The 24621-nt window shown below is 35.9% G+C and overlaps 1 protein-coding gene and 1 long non-coding RNA gene across 2 annotated transcripts in view; one reads left to right on the top strand and one right to left on the bottom strand.

Annotated features, from left to right (window-relative positions):
* The window catches only part of LOC146544487 (uncharacterized), a 107188-nt gene extending 105774 nt beyond the window's left edge, over window positions 1-1414 (top strand). Inside the window, exon 4 of the long non-coding RNA XR_014883145.1 lies at window positions 755-1414. This is a non-coding gene — a long non-coding RNA (uncharacterized LOC146544487). The remainder of the gene's footprint in view (window positions 1-754) is intronic.
* The window catches only part of DLC1 (DLC1 Rho GTPase activating protein), a 221348-nt gene that overhangs the window by 174111 nt on the left and 22616 nt on the right, over window positions 1-24621 (bottom strand). The gene's annotated exons all lie outside the window — the stretch shown is intronic.

The raw sequence follows: 24621 nt of genomic DNA, 5'->3' as shown, positions 1-24621 counted from the left end.
GAAGGTACCATGGAAGAAATGTGCTGTTATATTAATAACAAATTATATAAGAAGAGTAGGTTTAACTAGTTACTTAATCTTGTAAAGTTTGGCAAAAAGGCTTGCTTGAAGAAATCCAAGTTATCATTCATATTTTTGGGGGGAGGGGAGCAATGTAAATATTTAACTGCTTCTGACTTTTATTTTAGTTTCTTGTTACTCATCCAAGTCCCTTGGGTCTATTTATGTATCTCTGTATACAGTCACGTAAACACACACACATGCACTCATGCATACTCTCTGATATGCACAGCAAAGAAACTTCATGTATTGATGATAGGTTTAAATTTGGAATTCACTTCTAAATATAGAAGCAAATAGTATAAATATTTACCTGGAGAGGCTATTAAAAACCATAGATTACATTAGCTTACTATATCAAATTTGCCACAGAATTTTTATAACTTGAATGGCAAAATGCAGGAACATTTTGTAATAACCCGCAGCTCATTGAAACGAACCCAGTATTTATGGCATCTGAGTATCCAGTCATCTATTTAGAAATCTAAATAGAGACAAAAAGTCCACATTTATCATTCTCTTTTCTGTAATCTTCCTCATGTTAGCAATTTACATGGGAAATTCATTAGTCCTGTCCACCAAACACAGATTGCAATCCTTTTTGTTTCTGTAGAAGGCCACTAGGAAAGAAACAATTGAGTAAAATTAAGACAGTGTGCGTCCAGCAACAAATACTTTCTTCCCTTGTATCCAGGAGCATGATTGTGGAGACCTCTGAAGAGCTTGGAAAGACTGAAGTGAGGGAATCACTGTGGAGAGAACAGCTCAGCCTCTTGCACAGAAAGATATATGACGTAGACAGGTATGGATTGACCACAGTGACTCTCAGGGAGTTCAGGAAACCCTGTGTCTGAAAGGACATCCAGGACCAAAGCACAGAAAGTGTGAAACTAAATGCATGAGATGGACTTTAAATGGATCACTAGATATTCTGCTGTGCTGCAGAATGGACTTTATTTATGCAACAGTATCACAGCATCACAGAGCAATCAAATCTTGTAAGCCACATTCTACTATCTTCTTTCAGGTGAAAAATAAAAATGTCTTAAATAATTAAAACTCTAATGTATCAAAAAAAGAATTTTAAGGATGCCAATTGAATGGGGTGATGTAATTTGGGATATTCTGCCTTGAGGAGACCAGCTTACAGTCCTATTGCCAAGATGGACAAAACCAAAGACATTAAATGTTTCTCCATCTGATTGCTATTTGGCAGTAGTAAAGATCAGATACACCAGCAGAAAAAAAAATGAGGAACAAATTAGTACCATTAGAGTGAGAAAGTATTAGAAATGTAAAGCAGTTAGTAAAAGACCAGGAAATATTAATGCTTTTTCAAAAAGGATACTTGTGCTACAGAAAAAAATAATAATAATAAAAATTAAGGTAGAGTTATTTTCTGCAAATGTAGAAGAGCAAAAGTCATAAAATTTTTGCCATATACAAAACTTTTCCTGTGCTGTTAATATTTTGTCTTTATTAATATCTCTTCTATGCAAAGTTGTTTGGATATCTCTTTGAAATATTTTGTTGTTGCTTCTGGTTCATTTCATCAGAAAAAAAAATGTACTTACTGAAGATTTTGAAAGTCATGGAAGTGGTCTGAAAGAATTGTATAAAGATATTCTTAGACTTACTTTTATGGCAGATGTAGCAGTAGAACAAAGTTCCAGAAGTTGTATCAGTCATGTTTTTCCAGTACAGGAAATTCATGACGAGTAGTGGAGGAAAGCTGAGAATTTAAACTCCTATCCAGTAAGATTGAATTTGTTTAGAAACACTGAACTTCAAAATATCGCTGTTTCTTTTAGAGGTAATATGTTTTCTGCTACAAAAACAATGGAACAGATTCTCAGAATGCTACTTATGATTGCACGTGACATGCATGACAGAATTTATTTAGTTATTGGTATATAGAGAAAAACATTTTAAAAACTGAATGACCTTTTAACTACAGGGCTTAAGCAATGTGAAATCCCATAAAATTATTATAACAATGAGAGTATTTATTATGAGACACGTATCTGCCAGAATTGTTTCTTCCTACAATTGTAGAACCATGTTAAAAAAGAACCATATTAAAAAAAAATAAAGATTTGTGCTCAAAAACTATTTGAACCCAAAAGTCGAAGATCTGCTAGCCTGTCTCTGTTTTTTGCCTTTCCACAGTGCTGCAAGACTGATGCTTTACTGTAAATCCATTTGTTCCACTTAGCTTCTCTGTATTTTCCATCTGAAGACTGATCATCCTGTGTTGAAGTGTGTATATGCACTTGATCTTGACTCTAGTAATGAGATGGCTGAACATTTCCGTGGCTCACAGAGACTGTCCATCTCTTTTTATTTTGAAGTAATCTTTAAGGACTACTTTGATTACCAAGACAAACTCTAGTGGATTTTTACCATTAAATCCAATGCTAAATCTTTCAATAATATCAGTGATATAAAATATGTTTTAATTCTATATGAGATTTTACCATACATGATATTAATAACAGGTCAGAATTTCAAGACTCAGATATACCAATGTGTTAAGAACTAACTTACTAAGTACTTCTGTTCTGTTTGTAGCTCTGCCCGAAGCTTAGTTTTATAAAACCAGTATCTAAATTACAATCTGACAATATGTTATGGTTGTTTTAATTTTTTCCAAAATTCATGATTTTACTACAAGTTGCAGTTTCCTTATTTATTCTCCCTGACCACCCCTCACTTCATGCCAGCATAAGTCTTCAGTAGTGAGCCAGCAGAGATCCAGCTGAACACAGACCCTAGTAAAGAGACATTGCTGAGCAGAATCCACTCACTAGTATGGATCCCTGTATAATCATGCAGATTCAATATCAGTGCTGGCCAAGGAAGCAGGAGAAAAAGCCATATAGATCTTTTTTTTGCAAGTCTGGATTTATGTTGGTGCAAAGCGACCACATTACTGTAAACTTATTTTTAGAGATAGGGTTATGCTGATTTCAAAGGCATTGTAGAATCTGTTTTTCTTCAGGACACCACTACAAAGAACTTATGGGAATCTAAATATTTCTAGGATAGCTGAGAGAGAGTCTGAAATAATGAAGTACTGTCAAAAAAAAAAAAAAAAAAAAAAAAAGCAGTTAGCTGCTGTCCCTTATCCCTCAATGCGCACATGCATCCGTCTTTAGTTTTGCCAATCTATACATATAATGAAAAGCTAGAGATACTTTTTTTAATGTGCAAGTCTGTAAGAGAATATGATATCATGAGAAAATCCATTGCTAATTTTTTTTTATACTCAATAAAAGGATTTAACGTGTTATGTTTCCTTGGAAAAGATCTTATTCTTTCCTATGTGAAAATTGGACTGACTTGATAACAATTACTTTCTTATTAAATTACTTCTGCATAATAAAATTTGAATTAGGGGTAGTTCTGTTTCACAACCTGCTGCACATTTTTAAGAACCATGGTTAGTGACTGAAGAGCTGTAGATAAAAATCTTGATCTTTAAGACAGATAAATTTGTGAATAAAACAGAACAAAGTTAGAGTTCAGGTTTGGTTAATACCCAACACTTCTGAATATTCAGAACTTCAGCAAAACCATTTCAATGAAAAGAATACAAAATCAGGTGTTGATACCAAATTTCATGCCTTAACCATATGAAACTCTAGTCATACATAAATCAAGCCTCCTAAACCATCACTGGGACCAAATATTTGGGGAGAGGAAACTTCATCAATGGTACAGTTATTCCTTGTCAGCCACATCAAGAAAAATTCTAGATGGTTCTAAAGGACTTTATCTAGCATACTTTCTCTTAAAATTTGAGTTATTAGAAAACAGTAATAAATGGCAATCAGAGGTTTTGAAAAATTACAGAATTAAGGGAAGCCGGGCCAACCATGTCTTACAACTAAGATGTCTCTTGCATTATATAGCCAAGTTGCTGCAGTTAAGTTTCTCTGAAATTCTACAGCAATTAGGAGATTTCTTCTGCAGGGCTCCTGATTGAGTTAAAGCAACCTAAAAAAAACACCTCTGTTTACCTCAGACATCACTGAATAGCATCTGTCTTCTGCATATTGTCGTCTGAAATTCATCAAAGCTGAATGTCTGATCATGTGGTAAGTGGTTGACTGGAATTTTGTAGAAGTCTGTGGTTCAGACAAGTTATTCAGCCTTTCTTTATAACATATTCAGCTATTTCATGTATGCCTTTGAAATATGTTTATGCACACTAGAATTATTCTAGCTGTTAAATGTTTCTTAATGGCATTGATGTGCGGACAGTGCAAGGCATTGAAAACTTGCTTAGACACGCACACTGGCCTGTAAAACAGCCCCTAGGGTGGGATGTCCATTCACATCAAAGGACATAAGCCATGTAACACAACTAGAAAACAAAGTTACTCTGAACAGTCTTATTCTTTTTTCTTTTTTCTTTTTTTTTTTTACCCTGTAGAAGTTTCTTAGATTTTTCTCTGCCATCCACTTTTTTTTTCTCCGAACTTCTATTCAAAATCCTAAAATGCACATCCAAAGATGAAGTTCATAGCAACTGCTAAAGCAATTTTCCATAAGCATTTAAATAAGTAAGTTCTACATACTTAGATTTAAACATTTACTGCTTTTTTGACACTAAGTTTGGCATCCCAATTCTAGTGATTATTTTTATCTGGAGCCACCAACAAAATAGATTCCAAATGCATTAAATATTACACAATATTAAACATTACACATTCATGTACACTATTAATGAGCTAACAATAGAAGGTCACAAATTCATAATAAAAAAAAAACAAAAACCTGGAAAAGATCTTAAAATGTCATGTCATCTGTCTGCCTCTCAATGACGGCACTGTCATACCTGACAGATGGTTATCCAGCTCCTCTTACAAATCACCACCACTGCCCCCAAGCAAAAAAGATTTTATTAGCGTTACCTTCCTCAGCACTAAAAAATAAAAAAATAAAAATAATTGCATTAATTCTTATTTTTGCCAATTTTCACTCTTTGTGACAGTTTTTTTTTCTTTTTCTAGGAGATGGTATGACATTCTCCCTGGTCTCTTGTTTATGCTGATTACTCACCTGCCACTCAGCAATGACAGAAGCTGCTTCTCCCATTTCTTACCACTCTGACATCTCCCCTCAGCCTCTCTGGCACCCTCCTCCTGATGAATAACTTGCAAAACTATCAGCCTTCTAGGTACATTTCACCTGCAGTGAAAATTCATCACTGGGAATGGAAAAGACCACTATGCTCAAGGGCACAGTATTCAGGGCACTGCTCTGTAGTTGCAAATTAATGTCATTTGAAGCCATTTCAACTACCCAGCACTTGTGAGGTGGAAAAATATTGGCAGCAGACTGAGATCTCCAGGCAACAAGAAGCAGGTGAGATGAATGCTTGTCAAGAACAGCTGAAATACAGCTAATCTCCCAGGCTGTGGGCCTCACAGGAAACTATCAATCCCCAGAGTGCTGTTAGTCCTCAGACCACCCTCACAACAGCCCCTAAAATGAAAAGGGCAGAGACAATGCCTTTGTAAAGGTGCATGAGACAGAACAAGGAGCAAGGGACTGAAGTTCAAGGAAGAGAAGATCAGGACACACAAAAGGGAAAACTGTTTTCTCTGGGACAGGCTGGCAGTAAAGCAGGTCACCCAGAGATGTTACATGTCCTCAGGTTTCAAGACCCCGATTCTGAGTGACATGGTCTGACCTCAGATCTGGCCCTACTTGCACAGGAGGTTGGATTAGAGACCTCCTAAGGTCCCTTCCAACCAATTATTAACGCTGCCCCTATTTTATTCCATTACTATATAGGAACTAAAATATTATCTACAAAAATCACTGGTAATGCAAGACTGTATTTCACTTACTCTTCATACTGCTATTTGATATGTATTCCCACTGTTCTGTATAGCCTCATGTAAAATGCTCGCTAGTAAAATCCTGGAATTATGTCCACCCCCAAACTAATTACTATCTATCATATGATAACTATTCTTTTTTAGGAAGTAAGACAAATAGCTTTGAAACTAAATAGCCTTCTTTTTAGAAACACTCGTAATTTACTGCAACTGAAGTGAAAATTCAGCTCCAATAGTATTCTACTGGGTATTGTATGACCTATACCACGTCTAGCTCAGAACCCTTGCTTCCACTTTATTCCTAACTTACATGCAAAGGTATTAGATGGAAAACCAGATCTAGATTTTATTCTTCTGTAGTGCTTATTTATCTACTTCAGATATGCTTTTACAGTGAGACACTGAAGAAGTAAGCTTCTAAGTCTTTCTTACTAGGAAGTGTGAAAACATAATATTAAAAGAAAGGAAATTCCTTAGAAACACTGATACGACTGTATACTACACCAGTATCATATCTGAATTCTCAACACATTTACCTAAAAAATACAGGCTGTGTTTATACTGAAAATCAAGACAGTAGTAAGCAGTAAACAAGCTAAAACTTGAGTTTCTTAACACCCAATGAAGAGGTAACAAGAAATGCATTAGAGGACTTGAGCCCAGTTGGGCCAGACTTAATGGAAGTAGCTGCTTTTGTTTCTCAGTTTCAGCTATGCTGCAGCAGGTAACAATGTCAATGTAGAGATCTGACAGTCAGGATCAAGAGGAAGGAAAAGCATCATGCTCTGTAATTGTCTCAGCAGAAAGACAAGCTCTTACCTCTCAGCTCAGCCTGCGGTGTAATTACATGTCTGCACATCTCCGTTTTGGGAAGCTGATGACTGACAGTTTTCCTTTGCAACTGCTGTCTCCCAGGAAGAGAAGGAGAGAAGAACTTATCTCTCAGAAACAACTGATGATGATCAAATCAAGTTCAGTTGGTCAGTCAGTGTCAGCATATACATCCACAAAATGACCAGGCAGACAAGAGTCAGGAACCTGGCAGTCTGAATCCAGGTGAACTCAGTTTTAACTGAGTCTCAGTGTATCTACATTATAAATATGATCATAGTGATGCATGCTATTCAGAGAGACCTGGACAGGCTTGAGAGGCCAACCTCATGAATTTCAACAAGGCCAAGTACAAGGTCCTACATCTGGATCAGAGCAATCCCAAGCACACATCAGGTTGGGTGGAGAATAGCTTGAAAGCAGCCCTGAGGAAAAGGATTTGGGTGTGTCAGCTGATAAAAGATTCAATGTGAGCCAGCACTGTGTGCTTGCAGCCCTGAAGGCCAACCATAGCCATACCATTGAATCCAGGGAGGTGATTCTGCCCCTCTGCTCTGCTCTCATGAGACCTCCACATGGAGTACGCCTCTGAGCCTCTGACACAAGAAGGACAAGAAGTTATTAGAGAAAGTCCAGAAGAGGGCCATGAAGATGATCAGAGAGCTAGAACACCTCCTCTACAGGGACAGGCTGAAATAGCTGGGACTCTTCAGCATGAAGAGAAGGCTCTGAGGAGACATAGCAGTCTTCCAGTACCTGAAAGGGGCACACAGGAAAACTGGGGAGGAACTTTTTAGAATAGCCTGTAGTGACAGGACAAGGAGAAATGGTTTTAAACTTTAAGAGGGTAGATTTAGACTAGGTATTAGAAAGAAATTATTTACTGTGATAGTGGTGTAACACTGGAACAGGTTGCCCAGTAAGGCTGTGAATAGCCAGTCAAGGCCAGGGTGGATGGGGGTCTGAGCAACTTGGTTTAGATAGAGGTGTCCCTGTCTATAGCAGGCAGGTTGGAATTGGATGACCTTAAGAGTCCCTTCCAACCCAAACCATTATATGATTCTATGATATGTATTATATATATGTATACATACCTATATACACACAGGGAAAATAATGGATTCAAATTTAATATTAGTCCCACATGTGGCTCTACCAAATCTGTGGCTCTACCAAATCACAGGTTTAAGTTAGAGTTCTCTCAAAGGGGAGGCAGAATAAAATATACAAAAATTACAGGTCTGGGAAAAAAAATTAAATGTTTTAACTAAAGTTCAACAAACTTGGATTACATTCATTGGAGTAAATACAATGTTACTCCTAAAAAATTCTGAAAATACTTTAAATGATTTAATTGTAAAGTTTTAATTTCTTTTCATTTTTTCCCCTCACCTAAATGCACATTTATTCCAGTAGACAAGATTTCATTACCTGGAGAATTACAATAATTACAGCTATAAATATTACCAAATCTCAGGAAACACTAGAAAATTTTGAAACTAAATGTAACATTTGTAACTATACTATATTTGCAGCAAAAGCTTATGTTGAAAAGACTATTTTTGAACGAAAATGTGAAAAAAAAACTCTGGCAAACCATTAGTTTGTATGAAATGTGAAAAAGAACACATGAAAGAAACCTCATTATCATTATGAATGAGAAAAAGATCTGAAAGGAAAGAAAAAAATCCACAGTTTCTCACATCAGAAAAAAATAACAGTGTTGTCAATGAGCACCTTCCTATGATCTTGCTGCCACGTTGCTGGTCGATTTTAACTGTACTGAAACACAACTACAAACACTGAAGGAGGATGTTACTAACACTGAAAAAAACTGCATGGGAAAAAAAAAAAAGGAATAAAAGTGGAGCAGGCCAAGAAAATAGGATGCATCGAAGAAAGAAGTGTTTTGGACAGGAGAAACAGAAAACTACAACAATAACAAAACCAAGAAACAACCCCAAAGAGAACACAAAATTGAGATTCTTGGGTATTCTGTTCTTCACAAGTTGCTTGAAATTTCATATAGTTAATGGAGTGTAAGAACTTTGGATATGAATAGCATATTGTAAGGAATATTTAAAAGGTGTTGATCGTTACCATTTTGAGAAGGCATTTGAAAAGGCTGTTAGCTTGTAGATGTGACATGGAAACTTATTCGTCCAGATTTAATTGGATCTCTTCAGGAAACTCAGCTATCCATTCATGGTATGAGAGCCATATCAACAATCCAGCTTCAAAAGAATCACACAAATCAAATTACCTAATTTTTTAAGTATTTTTTAAAAAGTTGGCTTGCACATTGCTTAATTCACCCTGCTAGGTCACTAGAAAAATCAGAACAAATGTTTGTGGCTATGAAATGGGCTTACCTCATATAAGCCACTTCTGTTAATTCTCTTGACTTTGGATCACAAAATGGGTCATTAATAATCCATACAATTTTGAAGTAACATAAATTCTAAGATCTAGGGTTGAGGCAGTGATCACAAATCATAGTTCTCTAATTCAACCTACCTACACTCAACTGAGTTTTTAAGAAGGAGATAAGGACTGAGAATGGCATAATAAAGTTTCCTTTAAAGTCTTCAGCTTGAAATATTAAAGTTATTTTCTGGAAATTAAATGTTTATCTGAGCATATTTTTATCTCTTCAAATTTGGAGACAACAGTTTTCAGGAGTGTTGGATTTTTTTCTACATTCTTTTTTTTGTCTGTCTCCTTGAGCCACAAGTACCTAATTTTTCCGCTGTGTTATGTTGTGTGTTAGTATGAAAAATAGAATTTTGACATTTGTGGTTTATTAATGATTGAGTTAAAAAAATATATCAGTATTGTAAGCACATTTGCACTGAACAATAAGTAAATATTTAGGAAGGAGGGAAATAGAAGAGCGCCTTTCAACATGTTGAGTATGGCTCTGCATATTTAATTAAAAAAATATATAGGTATAAGGAAATCAAGAACATAAGCTATTAAAACTGTAAAAATATTAACAATCAACTAGTATAGAGCACTTGGTTATAACCACTAAGACACAGTAAGAACAGAGAACAAATTCAGTGTTCCCCATGACATACCTGTGGCTACAGATGATACATAGTTTGTGAAATAATTGTAAATGAAATAACTGCCTAAACTAAATAAATAAATGTGTCTTTTCAATGATGCCACCCCATCTTGATGTAGAATTTCTGTATTTAAAAAAAAAAAAAAAAAAGGAGCTCAAATTTCCCAAGATTTGCCAGTGCCAGTTGGGTAGGATAAGGGAAATTTAATCTCTGTGACTCCCTTGAATTGCCCCCAACCAGTCTTCTGAGGCTAGCCCATCAGGTCCTGCAAGTAGGATGACATACAATCCATGCTCAGTACTTCTCATTAGATGAGGGAGAGTAGGAGAGCCTGGAGGAGGGACCTATCTGATTAACATCTCATGCTAATGAAGAGTCTCTTCTCATTCAGTGGCAAATTAACATAAGGGAGGTTTAAAAAAAAACTGTAAAGAAATGGTAGAAAACAGTGAGATTAGAAAAGCTCATTCAGGTAATAATTTTGGCAAACACAATAGTTATCTAATAACACTGAGCCTAAGATCAAGAGTGGCTTCACAGTCTTGAGAACCAAGGAGCAAGAAGAGCTTGGAATGATCAGAGAGAAGCTACCGCTGTGTGAAGACAACTGCAAAACTGAGAGAAGCATGGGGACAATTAGTAGGACAGATTGTTTAACATTATCTGCAGATGGGATGAGTGGACTTTACCAGGAAATAAATGTGGTCATTGGAGGCACTGAATGAAAATTCTTGCCAAGTCCTATCAGCCTTATTCAGATCTGTTGAATAAGTCATAGCTGTAACATATCTGAAAGTTAGTTTCTGATTTAAGCCTCACTCAAAAGATTGAGTGGAAAATTAGTAAGTAGAGCTGTGGTAAGGGCTATAGTATAGTTGGTCCAGCAAACAGAATATTTAGCAAAATAGTTGCAGTATAACTTCAGTTTCAAATAATGAAAAAGTTTCTGCAATCTTTAACAACAAAGGCATGGCAATTAAATGTAATGGAATATTGGTGAGAAAGTTCCACCTGGAAAAACAGGAACCAGGCAAAGGTCTTGTAATGGTTTTCTGCCTGGTGATCTTGTTTACCCTCTAGGTGCATAACCTTCAGCAGCTGTGTTTCTGGGAGAGCCAATAAGCTCCTCCTGATCATGGCCTAAACTGATGTCAAGAGTCCGATTCAGCAACTTCTGCCTGAATGTAGCACTACTGTGTTGTGTTGTTTTGTGTCAGTGGTGTTATACCAGGACAAAAACATGGGTCAGCATTCACAGATGTGGCTCTGTAGCTCTAACCTTAAGCAACAGAAGTGTAACCAAGGGTAGGACTCAGGGGAGGCCTTCCTTGCTCTTCTGCGAAGCAGGCTGCACTTAGCTTCTCAGACTAACTCTGTATAGCAGAAGCAGCATGCACTGTAGCGATTAAGTAACAGTATCAGACAGAGACCAGATGCTAGCAGAGTATAAATGCATTGCAGAGACCTCTGGTGAGTAGGATCCAGTCTCAGCTGGATTGAGAACCCTACCACGTCCACTTGGACCAACATCATACATCAGGTTGTATTGCCCTCCCTAACAATACCTAGAGATCTTCCTTCTTGCCTGGGGATTTGGTTATAGCCCTCTCAAGGAATTTTGTCTAATACTATGCCTTGGAGGAATCAGCAGACTCCATTACCTGGCAATTCATGGAGTGTGGTATGTACTTTTGGAATTCCCGTGAGTTATCTAATGGTTTCGTAGGGAGCCGGGGCTGTGCATCAAATTCTGCATGCTCCTTTCCCCTTTAGTAAGTTATTTGTTGTATGCTTTGCCAAGACCGATTGTTTATTAGTGTCTGTTTGGAATTGTTATCTGTTGAGCATTTGCTAACTGAGATTGTAATTTCTTAAGGTCATTGTACTAAATAAATGTCTAGTTAACCACCTGACTTATGGTCAATGAAATGTGTTAACTGAACACTGTGCAACACCACTGACTTTAACACAGGGAATGGTGCGTAGCAGCAAATCTGTGCGACTGCTGACCACGATGCGTTACAAGCCTATGTTGTGGTATCATTCAATAACACTGATGGTGCTGTGTGAAATTCAATGCATTTAGAGAATAGTGCTAACAGAAATTGGTAAAACCTGTGATTCTCATTTATCAGTAAGATTAAGGATTGTGTCTTCTGGACACTTGATTATTTATATCAAGAATCTGATACCCTCATTTAATTTATGAGATTGGAATATAAAGAGAAAGCCCAGAAATCAGCTTGATCTAATTTTCACAAATCCTCACTTTTGTTTAGGATGCATTTTCAAGCATCAAGTAGTTCAAGCTTTCAAGTTAATAGAGTAAAATAATTAACTTTCCCTTTCTACTCAATTGGTGTTACTGAATCTCTGAATATTGTGTGGTAAATTAAGATTGGTGGAATCAATCAGTTAAGAAGCAAGATGGTAGGTACCAAGATGTTCTGCATAAACATAGTTACGGAATGGTTTGGGCTGGGAGGCCCAGGACTGCAAAGACTTTCTAGTTCCATCCTATCCTGCTGTGGACAGGGACAGCTTCCACTAGATCAGGTTGCCCAAAGCCCCATCCAAGCTGGCCTTGAACAGTTCCAGGGATCTGGCATCCACAACTTTTCTGGGCAACCTGTTCCAGGGCCTCACTGACTTCACAAGAAAGAGTTTCTTTATAATGTCTAATCTAAATCTACCTTTTATTTTAAAGCCATAATCACTCCTTGTCCTATTGCTACATTTCCTGATAGAGTCCCTCCTCATCTTTCCTGTATGCACCCTCCTATAGACAACACTTATTTATAGGGCTGGGAAAACAAAGAAAAAGAAAAAAAAGGCAAATATATCAAGATTCAGTGAGTGCTGGTAAACTGGATAACCAATGAATAATTAAGAATTAGAAAGAAATAGAAAACAGACTGTATGTGTTAATGTTTTCCCTGCAGACATCTGCGTATTTCAGTTTGTCTGGATTCCAGCAAAGCACAATTTAAATGCTAAATCTTTTAAACAAAATGTTACTTATATAAATAAATGAATCCCAAATTCTACTTGTTCTTTTGTATGCAAATGTCTAACAAGCCTAAGTTTTTCAGTCTCTTATGATGCATAAGTACATGTCATTATAATTATCAACCTTTTTTTTTTTCTTATAATAGTAATGATAATAATGATAGCAACAACAATAATAATAATAATAGTAATAATTTTTTCACACTTTTATTTCATCTGGACTGCCTCCACAGTTTCCAGCTGGGCAGGCTTCTTTTCCAGGTGACTCATTCCCCTTTGTGACTATGCAATACGTATCCTAATACGTAATGGTATGTTACTAAGAATTGTTTGCTTATATATACAGAAAAGAAGCTTAATTAATCATGAAACAATGATGTAGTAACAACAGCATGTCTTCAAGCAAAAGGTATAAAACCACCAAAAAATCAAGTAAAAATGTTTCTTTCAAAATCTGCCCAAATGGAAGCATTAGTATATTTTTTATCCTTAAATTCCTCTTTCATAAATTAAGGTTTTTGTTTGTTTTTTGATATTTTTTTTTGCTAGCAATAAAACGAATTACAAATTTTCATTTTAGATGCTTTGCTTTTCAGAATTAAAATCAGACTAGTTTTACTATGATTCATATTTCAGAAATTATTCATCTTGGAAGACGCACCCAGTGCAACACAGTGACTTTTGATAATGGGATATTTTTTGAAAATATCTTTTTGTTGTTGTTGTTTTTTCAGACATAACTGTATGTATACATAACCCCATACTTAAAAATGTTGCCTTGCTCTCACACAACACAGTGTGAGCAATGAATTATTAGCTGGAAATCCAAACAAAAATCTTCTAAAATTTAAGTTATTTACTCGTGCAAAAGCACATTAAACAAACAAAAATAGTACTGTATTATATAATCTTTGGGAAATATATAATATAATCTTTGGGAAAATAATGTCTGTTGAATTTATCAACAATTGTGTAAGGCAATAGGGCAACATGCTTCTTTGCTTGTTATTTCTAGACACATAAGAAAAACCTATAGCTATCCTCTCCATGTAATAGGCAAAGATGGCAAGGAGTTAAATGAATGAACACATTATTAATTGAAGCTTTACTGTGCTCTTTAAAAATAATAGTTCATCTTCTCTGAGATGAAACAGTAATAACAGTAGACCTTTCTCTTTATGTAGAATGACCATACAACTATATAATTATTTAAATACATAAGGAAGTGAATAAGATGTTTTGCTACATTTTTAAAAAAACTTTTAGATGTTGGTTTTCCCAATATCAAAATAAATAAACACTGTCACCACATCTTGTGACAAAAGCCTAAACCGTCTTTAAAGGTCGGCATAGCTTTTGCATGAAATATGTCTGCAGAGGGAAAAAAATTCTTGAAGGGGGAGAATGAGACTTTTGGAATAGTAAACTACAGAGCAGCTGGCATAGATTAGCCTATGTCCTCATTCAATCAAAATGTTTCTATTAGAGAACTTGAGATAACTAGCTTGAGAGCATTTAAGTGTATTCCAGTATTTTTTTTCAATTTAATCAAGCATTATCTCTTGAGATATGACTGCATTATCCCCATAGAATTTAAGAATTACCAAGTCTACACAATTACATACATATTGGTTGTAGGTTGTTGGGCTTGATTTTTAATCGGAGGTGTATGCCAACTTCTATCAGTTTAATAGAAGACACAGCCATGATGGAATCAGGAAAGAAAGTAACATCATATGAAAGCTTTAGCTACAGTTTAATGCGTGAGGCCAAAAGCATGAAACTACAGCCTCAAGGAAAGAATGTGGGGAAAGAACCCAACCCAATCTCTAGCCACTGCCAAGGAAAGCTGCAGTGAATTTACTGTCAGCATCAACTGTCCTTCCCAAGGAAGAACAGCACCAAGAACACTTCAGAACTGAACAGCATTTGGACATGTTGTAGCAAGCAGTGAACATTACTGATATTTCCTACTATGTGTGGAAGAAAGAGAAATGCAAAAGCTATTCTAAAAATTTTCTGTAAAATATTTATAAATTCTTGTCCCATTGTTACCCACTGTGATTTGATTTGAATCCTGCTTCCTCTGAGTCATCAGTGGGACACAGAAATACCAATATGTCTGTTTTGCTAAGTGTGTTTATTAATGAGTAAAATACCATTTGGCTCTTTTTCATTTTAAAAAAAAGTTAATATAGCTTATCATCAGGCCCAGATTACTAGATGACTGGAGATGAAATCTGAGGCCTTTTTAAGTAGCTGGGAATTATCTAGCCACAAAACTAGGATTTCAGCAAACTGATTGCACTCTATCTGCTATGCATATCATCCATGGCAAGCATACCCAGGAGAGGCTTTTTCATTCTCAGAATTTCTGTTTTTCCAAGGCTCATTTTCCCATTCTAAAGGAATGTTTCTGACTCCATTGCCACTGGAGATGTTTATGCTTAGGAAGATAAATGCTTCTAAATAAGAGGTTCTCTTCAATCATCATATAGGTACTTACATACCCTCAGAAATTGTTGGACTTTTAGGCGATTCCTGAAAAGAGATTGATAGAGATAAGAGAAACATTTACTTATGGAGAAGTGAATGACAGGAAAAGGCATTGGGAAAAGTGTCATTAATTTTCCTCAAACCTCTGTTTGGAGACCTCAGGAAAAATGTAGTAATGAGCAAGAGCACACCTAAAAATTGCTTTGCATGGGGCTGTGCAAGCATCAGAAATTCATCTAAATACAATCTGATGCACAGCAGCTGGAAAAAACAACAACAACAAAACAACAACAACAAACGAACAGATAGAGATAGGCAGGATGCTTCTCCCAAATCTAAAGAAGGACTTGAAGCTAAGCAACAGCGCTGGTCACCAGACTAAGCTCCCTCTGTTTTTAACTCCACTTCTCTGATGCATCCCTGGAGTGCTAACATTTGGAAATGCACTGAATGCTCTGGTTAGTGGAGTAATGACCATGTTTGCTATGATTGTGTCTGCTGGGGTATGTTTCATTGCTGGTTCTCATGTTACAGGCTGAGTTCTGACAGCATAATCAAACTGGAAAAAATGTAAATCAGAGTGTTTGTGATATTTGTTGAATGCATACACTGTCTTGCTGCATTTAACAAGATGATTTATTTATTTATTTTAAATGTTCCACCCCCACCTCCCTTCATCTCCAGAGATTTTCAAAGTAGCTCTGTGTAGTTTTATGTTTATCATAATTTTTTCTTCTTTTCCTCTCTGAGACAGGAAGCTGAGTGTTTTGACCTCATCTGGATCTTTCCCAGTGTCAGGAGGTGGTCTGTTCAAAAAGATTCCACAACACTGATCTCTTCCTGATTTATCAGATAGTTAGGTCAATTAATAAGGTCTCTACTGTTTTTTTCTACAGCTGTAAAACAACCAGTGGACTCTTCTGACGGCTAATTATCAAATCTTTTGAATTTTTCTTTCAAGGAACAAGCAGTATCTTTCCGGTTAGTAAATTCCACTGCAGCATTAACTAAGCAAAGATTGTCTAATTGTAAGAGCCCTGGCTCACATAAAGCAGTTAATGTAAGTTAATGTCAGAGACCTGTTTCTTGCTTATCATCTTCTCTGTCCTGCTATCAGTATATTTTCTCATAGTCACTTTGTTTATAAGAGGATGATATGTCAGTTGTTACACACAAACAGTCCAGCATGTGACAAAGAATAGGGTTCTTCTGCATAACTTCTGTGGGCATGGATAGAGAGGGTATAGCAGTAAGTGACAGATAAATGGGCAACATTCCTGGTTTGTCATTTTCTCTGTCTGTATCATCCCTGTCAATATATTCAACCTTTGCGCTACTATTGCCTCCGCACTGGACTGGCCATATCTTGTCCCAGGTAAGGCTGTTCATTTCACAGTAAATACAACTCAGCAAAAATGTCTCATTGCTAGTGAGAAAGCATGTTTTCTAACATGCAGTGAAATCAAAGAAATGTGGGTGGCTCTAGTGACTACCGAGATAATTCTTTTAAAGCATTTATCAGAAGTAAAAGTAATCAGAGCATTCTTAAAAGATTGTATGTCCCAATATGAACTGAGTACTTCTGCTTTATTCCAGAATAAATATTTAATTTTTGAAAAAGTAATTAGATGGCTATTTCTTAACAGATTACACTGAAATTTCAGAATTTCTGTCTATCAGAGGTCAGTCAATAGGCTGAAGCTTGCAAAAAATCCCCAGATACTTTTTCTACTGTCTTTCTTTTTCTTAGATGTCTTGGATTCAGTACATTATGTTATTAAAACTAGGATATTCCTTTTGTAAGTTTTTTATTTAATAGGATTCAATTAGTTACTGAAAACATGTATAATGAAATGCTCATTTTGCCTGCATGGCACACCCTCACAATTTAACGATGTACTGGGATTCAAGGAACTCCCCAGCTGTAATACCAGCTCTGCCCTTGACTCAGAATAAATGACTTCTCTGTTTTGATTTATTCACACTTGCTCTAATGTTGCTATCATTAACTCTTCTCACAACGTGCTAACTTTGAGTTAGAACCTCTAAACAATAACTCAACAAGATTTTTACTGTAAATTATGCAATAAATATTATATACTGCTTTTAACAGAAAGTTTCAATAATGAATATTTCTAGAAATTATCATACTGCCTTTTAAAGCACAAGAAATTCACAGATGGAGATCATTTCTAGAGGACAAACTGAACTAGAAAAAATGAATGCTTATCTTATTTCCCTATAGAGCATGCAAAGTGATATAATCACAAAGCAACTGTTCCACACTCTGCCAAAAATTATCAAAACTATTGCCATGTAATACATCTGCACACAATACGAAGACCCCCAGAGAAAGGTAGAAGACTTTGTGCTTTGGTCATGGTAGAGAAGAAAAATCTCACTATTTATCACTGAGTAATGGGAACCATTCACGCACACAATGACCAGCAATGTAATGAAGTAGATGCCACACATCCCTCTCGACATGGAGCTTCCTTGTGCATTACAGTCAACCTTTTCTGTGCTTGCTGGTATAATGGTCTGGGTGTAAGACTTTGACAGTGTTAAATAAAAGAGAGCACCCAAGCTACATATATAACCCAAATTCAAAATGTTCACTATAAATTATACTTACTATTACACAATTCTACGCACAGAGGACTTTTCCCCCTGCGTATATAGAATTATATTTCAAACTGAATCCAACCACTGTATACCATTGAATCAAATGTTGGAGTTCAAAATAAACAGAAGAGTTTTAAAATAATCTGTAGACAAACACTTCCTTTGCATTTTTTATACCAAGTGTAAAATGAAAGCCTAGGGATGACCATGAAAGAGAGCCATCTCTATTTTCATCTCTTTTAATACTTGGTATTTAATCATCAGCCTTTTTTTTTTTTTTTTTTTTTTTTCCTTCTGTTTCCCTTGTATAACCAAGCCTCGCCTTTGTAGCACACAATTGTTTCCTTACCAAGGACTGGAGCTAGTCTTAATGGCATTGGTGGGGGATATTAACTATTTTACTACAGGGTCCTACCACCTAAGGCCAACAGAATAGTAATAGACAAGTAAATAGTTTCCTTCAGCTACAGGCAGTAATTAAGAAAGTAAAAGAAAGCTAATTATTGTCAGAGACAAACATCCTAGTATAAAAGACATAGCCTCGCTTTAATTTCATTTCAGACACACATTAAGAGTAGTAGTCTTTATACTGTGTAGTATTTGTTACTTCTCTAATCACTTTTTCACACTGCTTGCATTGTGTCTCCTGTCTAGATCTCCACCATATATAATTTAGTTTTCAAAAAAGTTTTAAGTTGAAGTGGAATAGGACACTGACTTGTAATGCTCTGGGAAATACACATCAGAAGGATGCATTCATGGAGAGCTGAACAGCTGGCCAACAGAATGAACAAATTACCACAAAACTACTGGGAATTAGTGAGAAAACTAGAAAGCACAAGTATGGGAGGAAAATGCTCTTCTCTAAGTTTTACATTTTGATGTACATACAGTCTGATGTATCTCAGGCAGCTGAAACAAAAAAGCAGTCTAAAAATTTCAAGAGACTGTCAAGTTTGCTTAGGAGCTAAATTTTGATCTTAAGATAGGAACCCATATTTTCCTACCTAAATTCCTTCCTAGGGAATATTTATCAAATACACCTAACAGGAAACTGCTGCATTCTGACTTCTTTTAAAAATCTGTCTTGAGAAGATTTGTTGGTAGTTAACTTTGTCCAGTCATAACAGTTACATGTCTTGCAGTCAGTTTTGCCAGGGTTAGAGGAAAGTCTGGAAAGCCTTTCTGCATCCTCATATTGCAAATGATTGAGTTGTACAATGCTATGACCTATGCTGAGAATGGAACAGAGCTTTCAGATTTCCTTCTTTTAATCCACACCTTTTGAAGTGTGCAGACATGAATCTGCTTCTTTTTGAAGCACTTCATTACAATCTATCAAATCAGCCATGAAGCTAAAGAAAGATGCAGTGTGGACTACCAAAAAGAATCCAGTTTGCTTTGTCTCTGCTCCACAGTGTCACTTTTAACACTTAATATTACATTAATCAGAAAACTCATTTAAAAAGAAAAAAACAACACACTCCTTGCCTAATGTAAAATACTACAATAGATAGGTGTCTTAACCCACCAGCACAAACCTTGCAGAAAACAATGGAAAAAAATTCTGATTCTCTGGGAACTGCAAAGAATGCTTGAAGATTGTAGTTCCAGAATAATACGTGCTATTGCATGATGAGAATATAGATTTTCACTTCCTCATTTTGGCATGGTAGATTACTTATCAGCAACAAGAAAGAACACAGAATGGCTAACAATTCACATATGTGCATTTTCACAACTGTATGATAAATTTTCTCATATATAACATACCTTGCCATGTGCAGACAAATAGGAATGTGATACAAACATCCAAAAATAGAATGCAGTTTAAAATACAGATAAAAACTGTTAGATTATAGGGTTCCACAATACATGTCATGAAAGCAACGTCACATCTCATACACTTTTACTAGTTCAAAGACTCAGAATAATGAGTGCAAAAACATCTGTCATGGACCAATATAGGATAAGCCCCTTCAGCCAGACATAATGAGCACTGGGGAAGATAAAAATAGATGAGGGAGAAAAAAGTGTTCTAGTAATAAGAATGGCAGATAGTTTATTCTTTAGCAAATCAGCATGCTGGACTTCAAAGACAAAGGTTTGACACCTGCCTTTCACACCAACCTTGTTCCTCACACATGTATTATTTCAGCAGGTGGGACCAAAAAACACATCTGGGTCGTCAGTAAGAATCAGACACTGGTTCTTGTGGATCCTCTGTGTGCATGAAAGCAAAAGTAAAGTGTACCGACAAGAATACACAAAAGGGGGAAAAAAAGAAAAAAGAAAAAAAAGCCCCAACCTCAAAAACAAACAAACAAAAAAAAAAACAAAAAACCAACAACAAAAAAAAAAACCACCCAGGAACTACAAACAAAAGCAGCACTTACCTATTCTGACATTCTGAATAACTTCCTCTTTTTTCTCTCACAGGAATTGCTTGTATATATATATATTTTTTTCTGACCTGTGTATTAATGTGATTACTTAGGAGTGATATGCTGAGTTAAAAACAGATAGGTTTCTCCCCATTTTAAGGGATGGGTTACTTCTGGGTTCATTAATTATTTTTGTTTTAATCTTTTCTTTTTCCTCCTATAGTTGCAGAGCTATGAAATTAAGAAATTATGTACTCACGTGAAAACATTTCACAAGCGACATTTTTTTTATTTATTAGGAGTCAGTATTGTAACTGATTAAAATAGCTGCAACAGTAATTAAAACAAGAATATACTTTCAGCTACTAGCTCTGTGAAATCCTCATTTCCCACCTCCAAGTGCCATGCTTCAGCAACAGTGAGGTGATATCATGTCATGTCATAAGCAGAAGCTCAGAGTTTAACAGATTGGTTATAATTGTGTTATCCCATTTTGGTCAAAACAAAATTTTCATAAGTTTTTAAAACGGCACTCTTATAGCAGAGGCTGGTAGAAAGCATAGAGATGGAAAATCTGTTTCTATTTCAGTTGTGTATCTGGCAAGATGGAAAATTTTTTAAGTCTACACAGATGGTAAATAAATTTCTGCTACATGAGGCAGTTCCTGGAATAAAAAAATTTTCTCAAATAATAAGTGCCAATTTTTTTTTTTTTTAAGTTAAAACTTATTTTTAACTTTCCCAGGGACATGTTGAGAGAACTGCAGAAGTGTCCTTTCACCTCCAGAATTCTGGTCTAAATCCAGAAATAGCCCCTAACACTGCTCTCAGCATAGCTGAGTTTTCTTTACACTTTAAAAGATGTTTCAAAGCGAAGATCAAAGCTTCACAATTACACTTAGCTGCTGGTAAACATTCCTGCTGAATGTCACAGTTAGAAAATAAAAAACATCTTTTTGAATCCTGAGACAATCATCAATGACTAACTCTGCTGACATTTAAGCTGTCATTATTATGCTCCATGAGGCAGCGCTTTTGCTTCACAGAGGATAGGCTTTCTTTGTCATTTTCTCAGGGTTCAAGCTGTTAGAAAGTGAAATAGAAGGGACTAGGAGGGGAAGCACAGAACAAGGGAACAAGCCACTGTACACTACATCAGCTGACCAAGTTATAATAAGTTATTTTATATATACACATAAATACACACACACACGTATTTAAAAGTCAGATAGACTTTTATAAGGATTTGAGTAGAGGTTTTACCCAACGACAGAAATGCGGGCTGGGTAATGGGACTATGAATGTCTTGGTGTTTAGAACAGAACTCTGTCACAAAAAGATTTAGAACAAGTCATGGAAACCTATCATCCTTTCTCCACCAACTTCATATTCCCTTTTCAACCTGTTGAGTGTATGGCTCTGTGTGCCTCCTGCATTAAGCCCGAAATGAAATTGTATGAAGTGATGATACTCACAAGCAAAGAAATGCACAATACTCTTAAATCACTGAGTGATCTTTCCCTTACACAAACATGAGAAGAAATAAATGTAAGAAGTCTAATACTGCCACACTGAGCTTAATGCATGAAATAAGGAAAAAATAATCACATAATTTCTGGAAAGGCAGGAATGAAGGGGAAGAATTAGTAATTTTTAACAAGCTCAGAAAAAAGAATATGTATAAGATGAAGAAGAATTTTTTTTTTGTCTGAAGGTGTGGCTGACACTAAACAAAAGAAAAAGAAAATACATTCTAATTTGAAGTTTCTGTTCCCAGGAGAGCAGAATTCAGGAACATAAGCTTTTCTTCTGAATTGGATTAAAGCTACTACCTTCCCAGTTGTAACTATTCATAGGCTTTAGTCTGCAAATGTGCAACTGATTCACGTAAAGCACACGTTGCAAAAGAACCTGCAGTAAGCAATGCAATATGATTTTTCCAAAAGCTTAATAGAACGTTTGGGAATTACAAGTCCTGCAGAATATCATCCAGAAGAATGTTAATCAAGGGACAGTTATGGAGAAATGTCTCCCAGAATTGTCCTTGAATTTTACCATCAGTAATGAGAAATGCTTGGAAACAGTTCATTTAGGAGTTGTTTCTGTGAGCTGAGAAAGCTTTGTGCAATTTAGAGCTGAATCTACATGGAAAATAAACAGATTTTCACCAATTTATTTTCCAGTTTTCTCCCACCTATGTGACAGTCTCTCAATATTTCTGTTTGTCCTACTTCATTCTCTTATCTACTTCCTTGCTGTTTTTACCTCCTATATAAGCGTAAAGCCTGAACAGGGTACTGCTCATCTACCACATCAAATTATCATCTAGCAAATATTAGAGAATTTTTGTAAGCAGATGAATTTACAGTGCAGGAATAAATTCAGTGGATGTAGTGAAGTGTCATGCAAGGTTACAGTCACTACTGAATTTCCACATGACAAATATAGCTCTGCATTTAACAGAATAAAGGAGAGTATTTAAAAAAAAATCTGGATGTATAAGTAGCACAGTTTATGATCCCAAATTTTTGCTTCTGGTCACACTTTTTCACTTTCAGCACAGTGAAATATAACAGCTTTTAACATATTTTGGAACAAAAATTTTGTGCTTCACAAGCCATAAGCTTTAACAGCACTGAATTTTTTTCATGCATTTCTTCTCTTCATTCTGAATAGCCATGAATCACATTTCAATGATTATCAGTGCATGTAAACCATTTTTTTTTTTTTAAGATAACAATAATAACCCAAGATATGAAAACCTGTAGTACAAGAACAGAATCAGTTTCTTAAGATTTTTTTTTTTTCCTGTTGCTGTTATTAGTGGATGTATTGAGAAATATATTTTAGGTTAAAGAAAAACTATCCAAGTGAGTAAGACATTCAAGATATCCAGATAACAAGCTTTGTTTATTTGAATCTGTTTTGTGCAAAATATTTGGGAAGGAGGCATCCCACAGGAAAGGATAAACAAGTTTCCATTTAACATAAATATTTTACATATTGCATTTGCTATTTTAAGTCTTACGTACGGTGAGACTGCAAAAACAGTATGAAACTCAAGATATGAAAGTTATTACTGTAATAGGGCACATTATCAAAGGACATCCTCGGGTTACAGAGAGCCAATTTTTCATTAAGAGAGCATGCATAAGCCAAACTCCTTGTATTCTACCATTGTAGAAGTGCGAGACTATATACTATCAGCTATAACAGACTTATGAAGGAGACTAAGGATCAGTCATACATTTACCCCAGCACACACATACATACATATAGAGTCGCACTGTTGCTCAGACTTTTTTCCTTGGGGAAAGAATATCCTTCTAAATTTGAATTCATAACCATTTAAGGCCATATCCTCTGGAGCTTGGAATGCTTTTTGGCAGCAGAAGCAGTATTATTTCATTTTGCAAAGCAATGTTCAATACACTCTATCTGTGACATAGACCATCTCGTCACCACAAACCTCTTATATTGCCATTGCGAGAGAGAGCTGCACAAAGACATGAGCATGAGAAACACATTTTTAGATAGCTTTCAACAAGTACTGCCATGTTGGGAAGTAAGCGTAAGAAAAGCTGTGAAAAACATTTTGCAGACTGCTCCCATCCTGCTAGAGTTAAGCCCTTTGGGGCCTCAATTACTTTCTATACTTTTCATTATTGGAATTGGTCAGATACCTGTGGACTTACCCACCAGTGTACTACTATGGCCAAACACTCCTTAACAGCTGTGGTAAAGCTGTTACTACTGCAAAGTCTTAGCCACAAAAATGCAGTGCATTTACTATTCTCATGCCATTTTAGGAAGTCAGTCATTGGTCCACTTACCATGACCTAGAAATAACAATTTATAGACTACAAACAGGAAAAAATTGTCCTCTTCCAATCAGAACTTCCTAAAGATTTGTTTTAAAAACAACCAAAAATGTTTCCCAAGTTTCATTTCTATCAATTACTTCAAACTCATGCAAAATTGGAAATTTCTCAGTATTAACTGTGTGAAATGGATTGATTGTGAAAGTGTCTAATATCACTTTGGTGGAATGATCGTGTGTGACTATGAACCATGTATAAATACAAATACTTTCATGACCATTTTAGGTAGCTGAAATCCAACTAATGCACAACTTGATGTGCAACAGTCTCTCGGTTTGCAGTCTAGACAACTCTGGCAGCCTCTAAAATTTATTGCAGAGCACTGTCACAAAAATGTGCCAAAGTAAAATTTGCATAAAGGTTATACTGTAATGGCCTGGCAATCATCCCATCCTGTTCTGAGGTTGTTTTA

Source organism: Meleagris gallopavo, chromosome 4 (genome assembly GCF_905368555.1).
Source record: "Meleagris gallopavo chromosome 4, MGAL_WU_HG_1.1, whole genome shotgun sequence".
Classification (NCBI taxonomy): Eukaryota; Metazoa; Chordata; class Aves; order Galliformes; family Phasianidae; genus Meleagris; species Meleagris gallopavo.
This window is presented reverse-complemented; position numbering and strand designations above follow the sequence as displayed.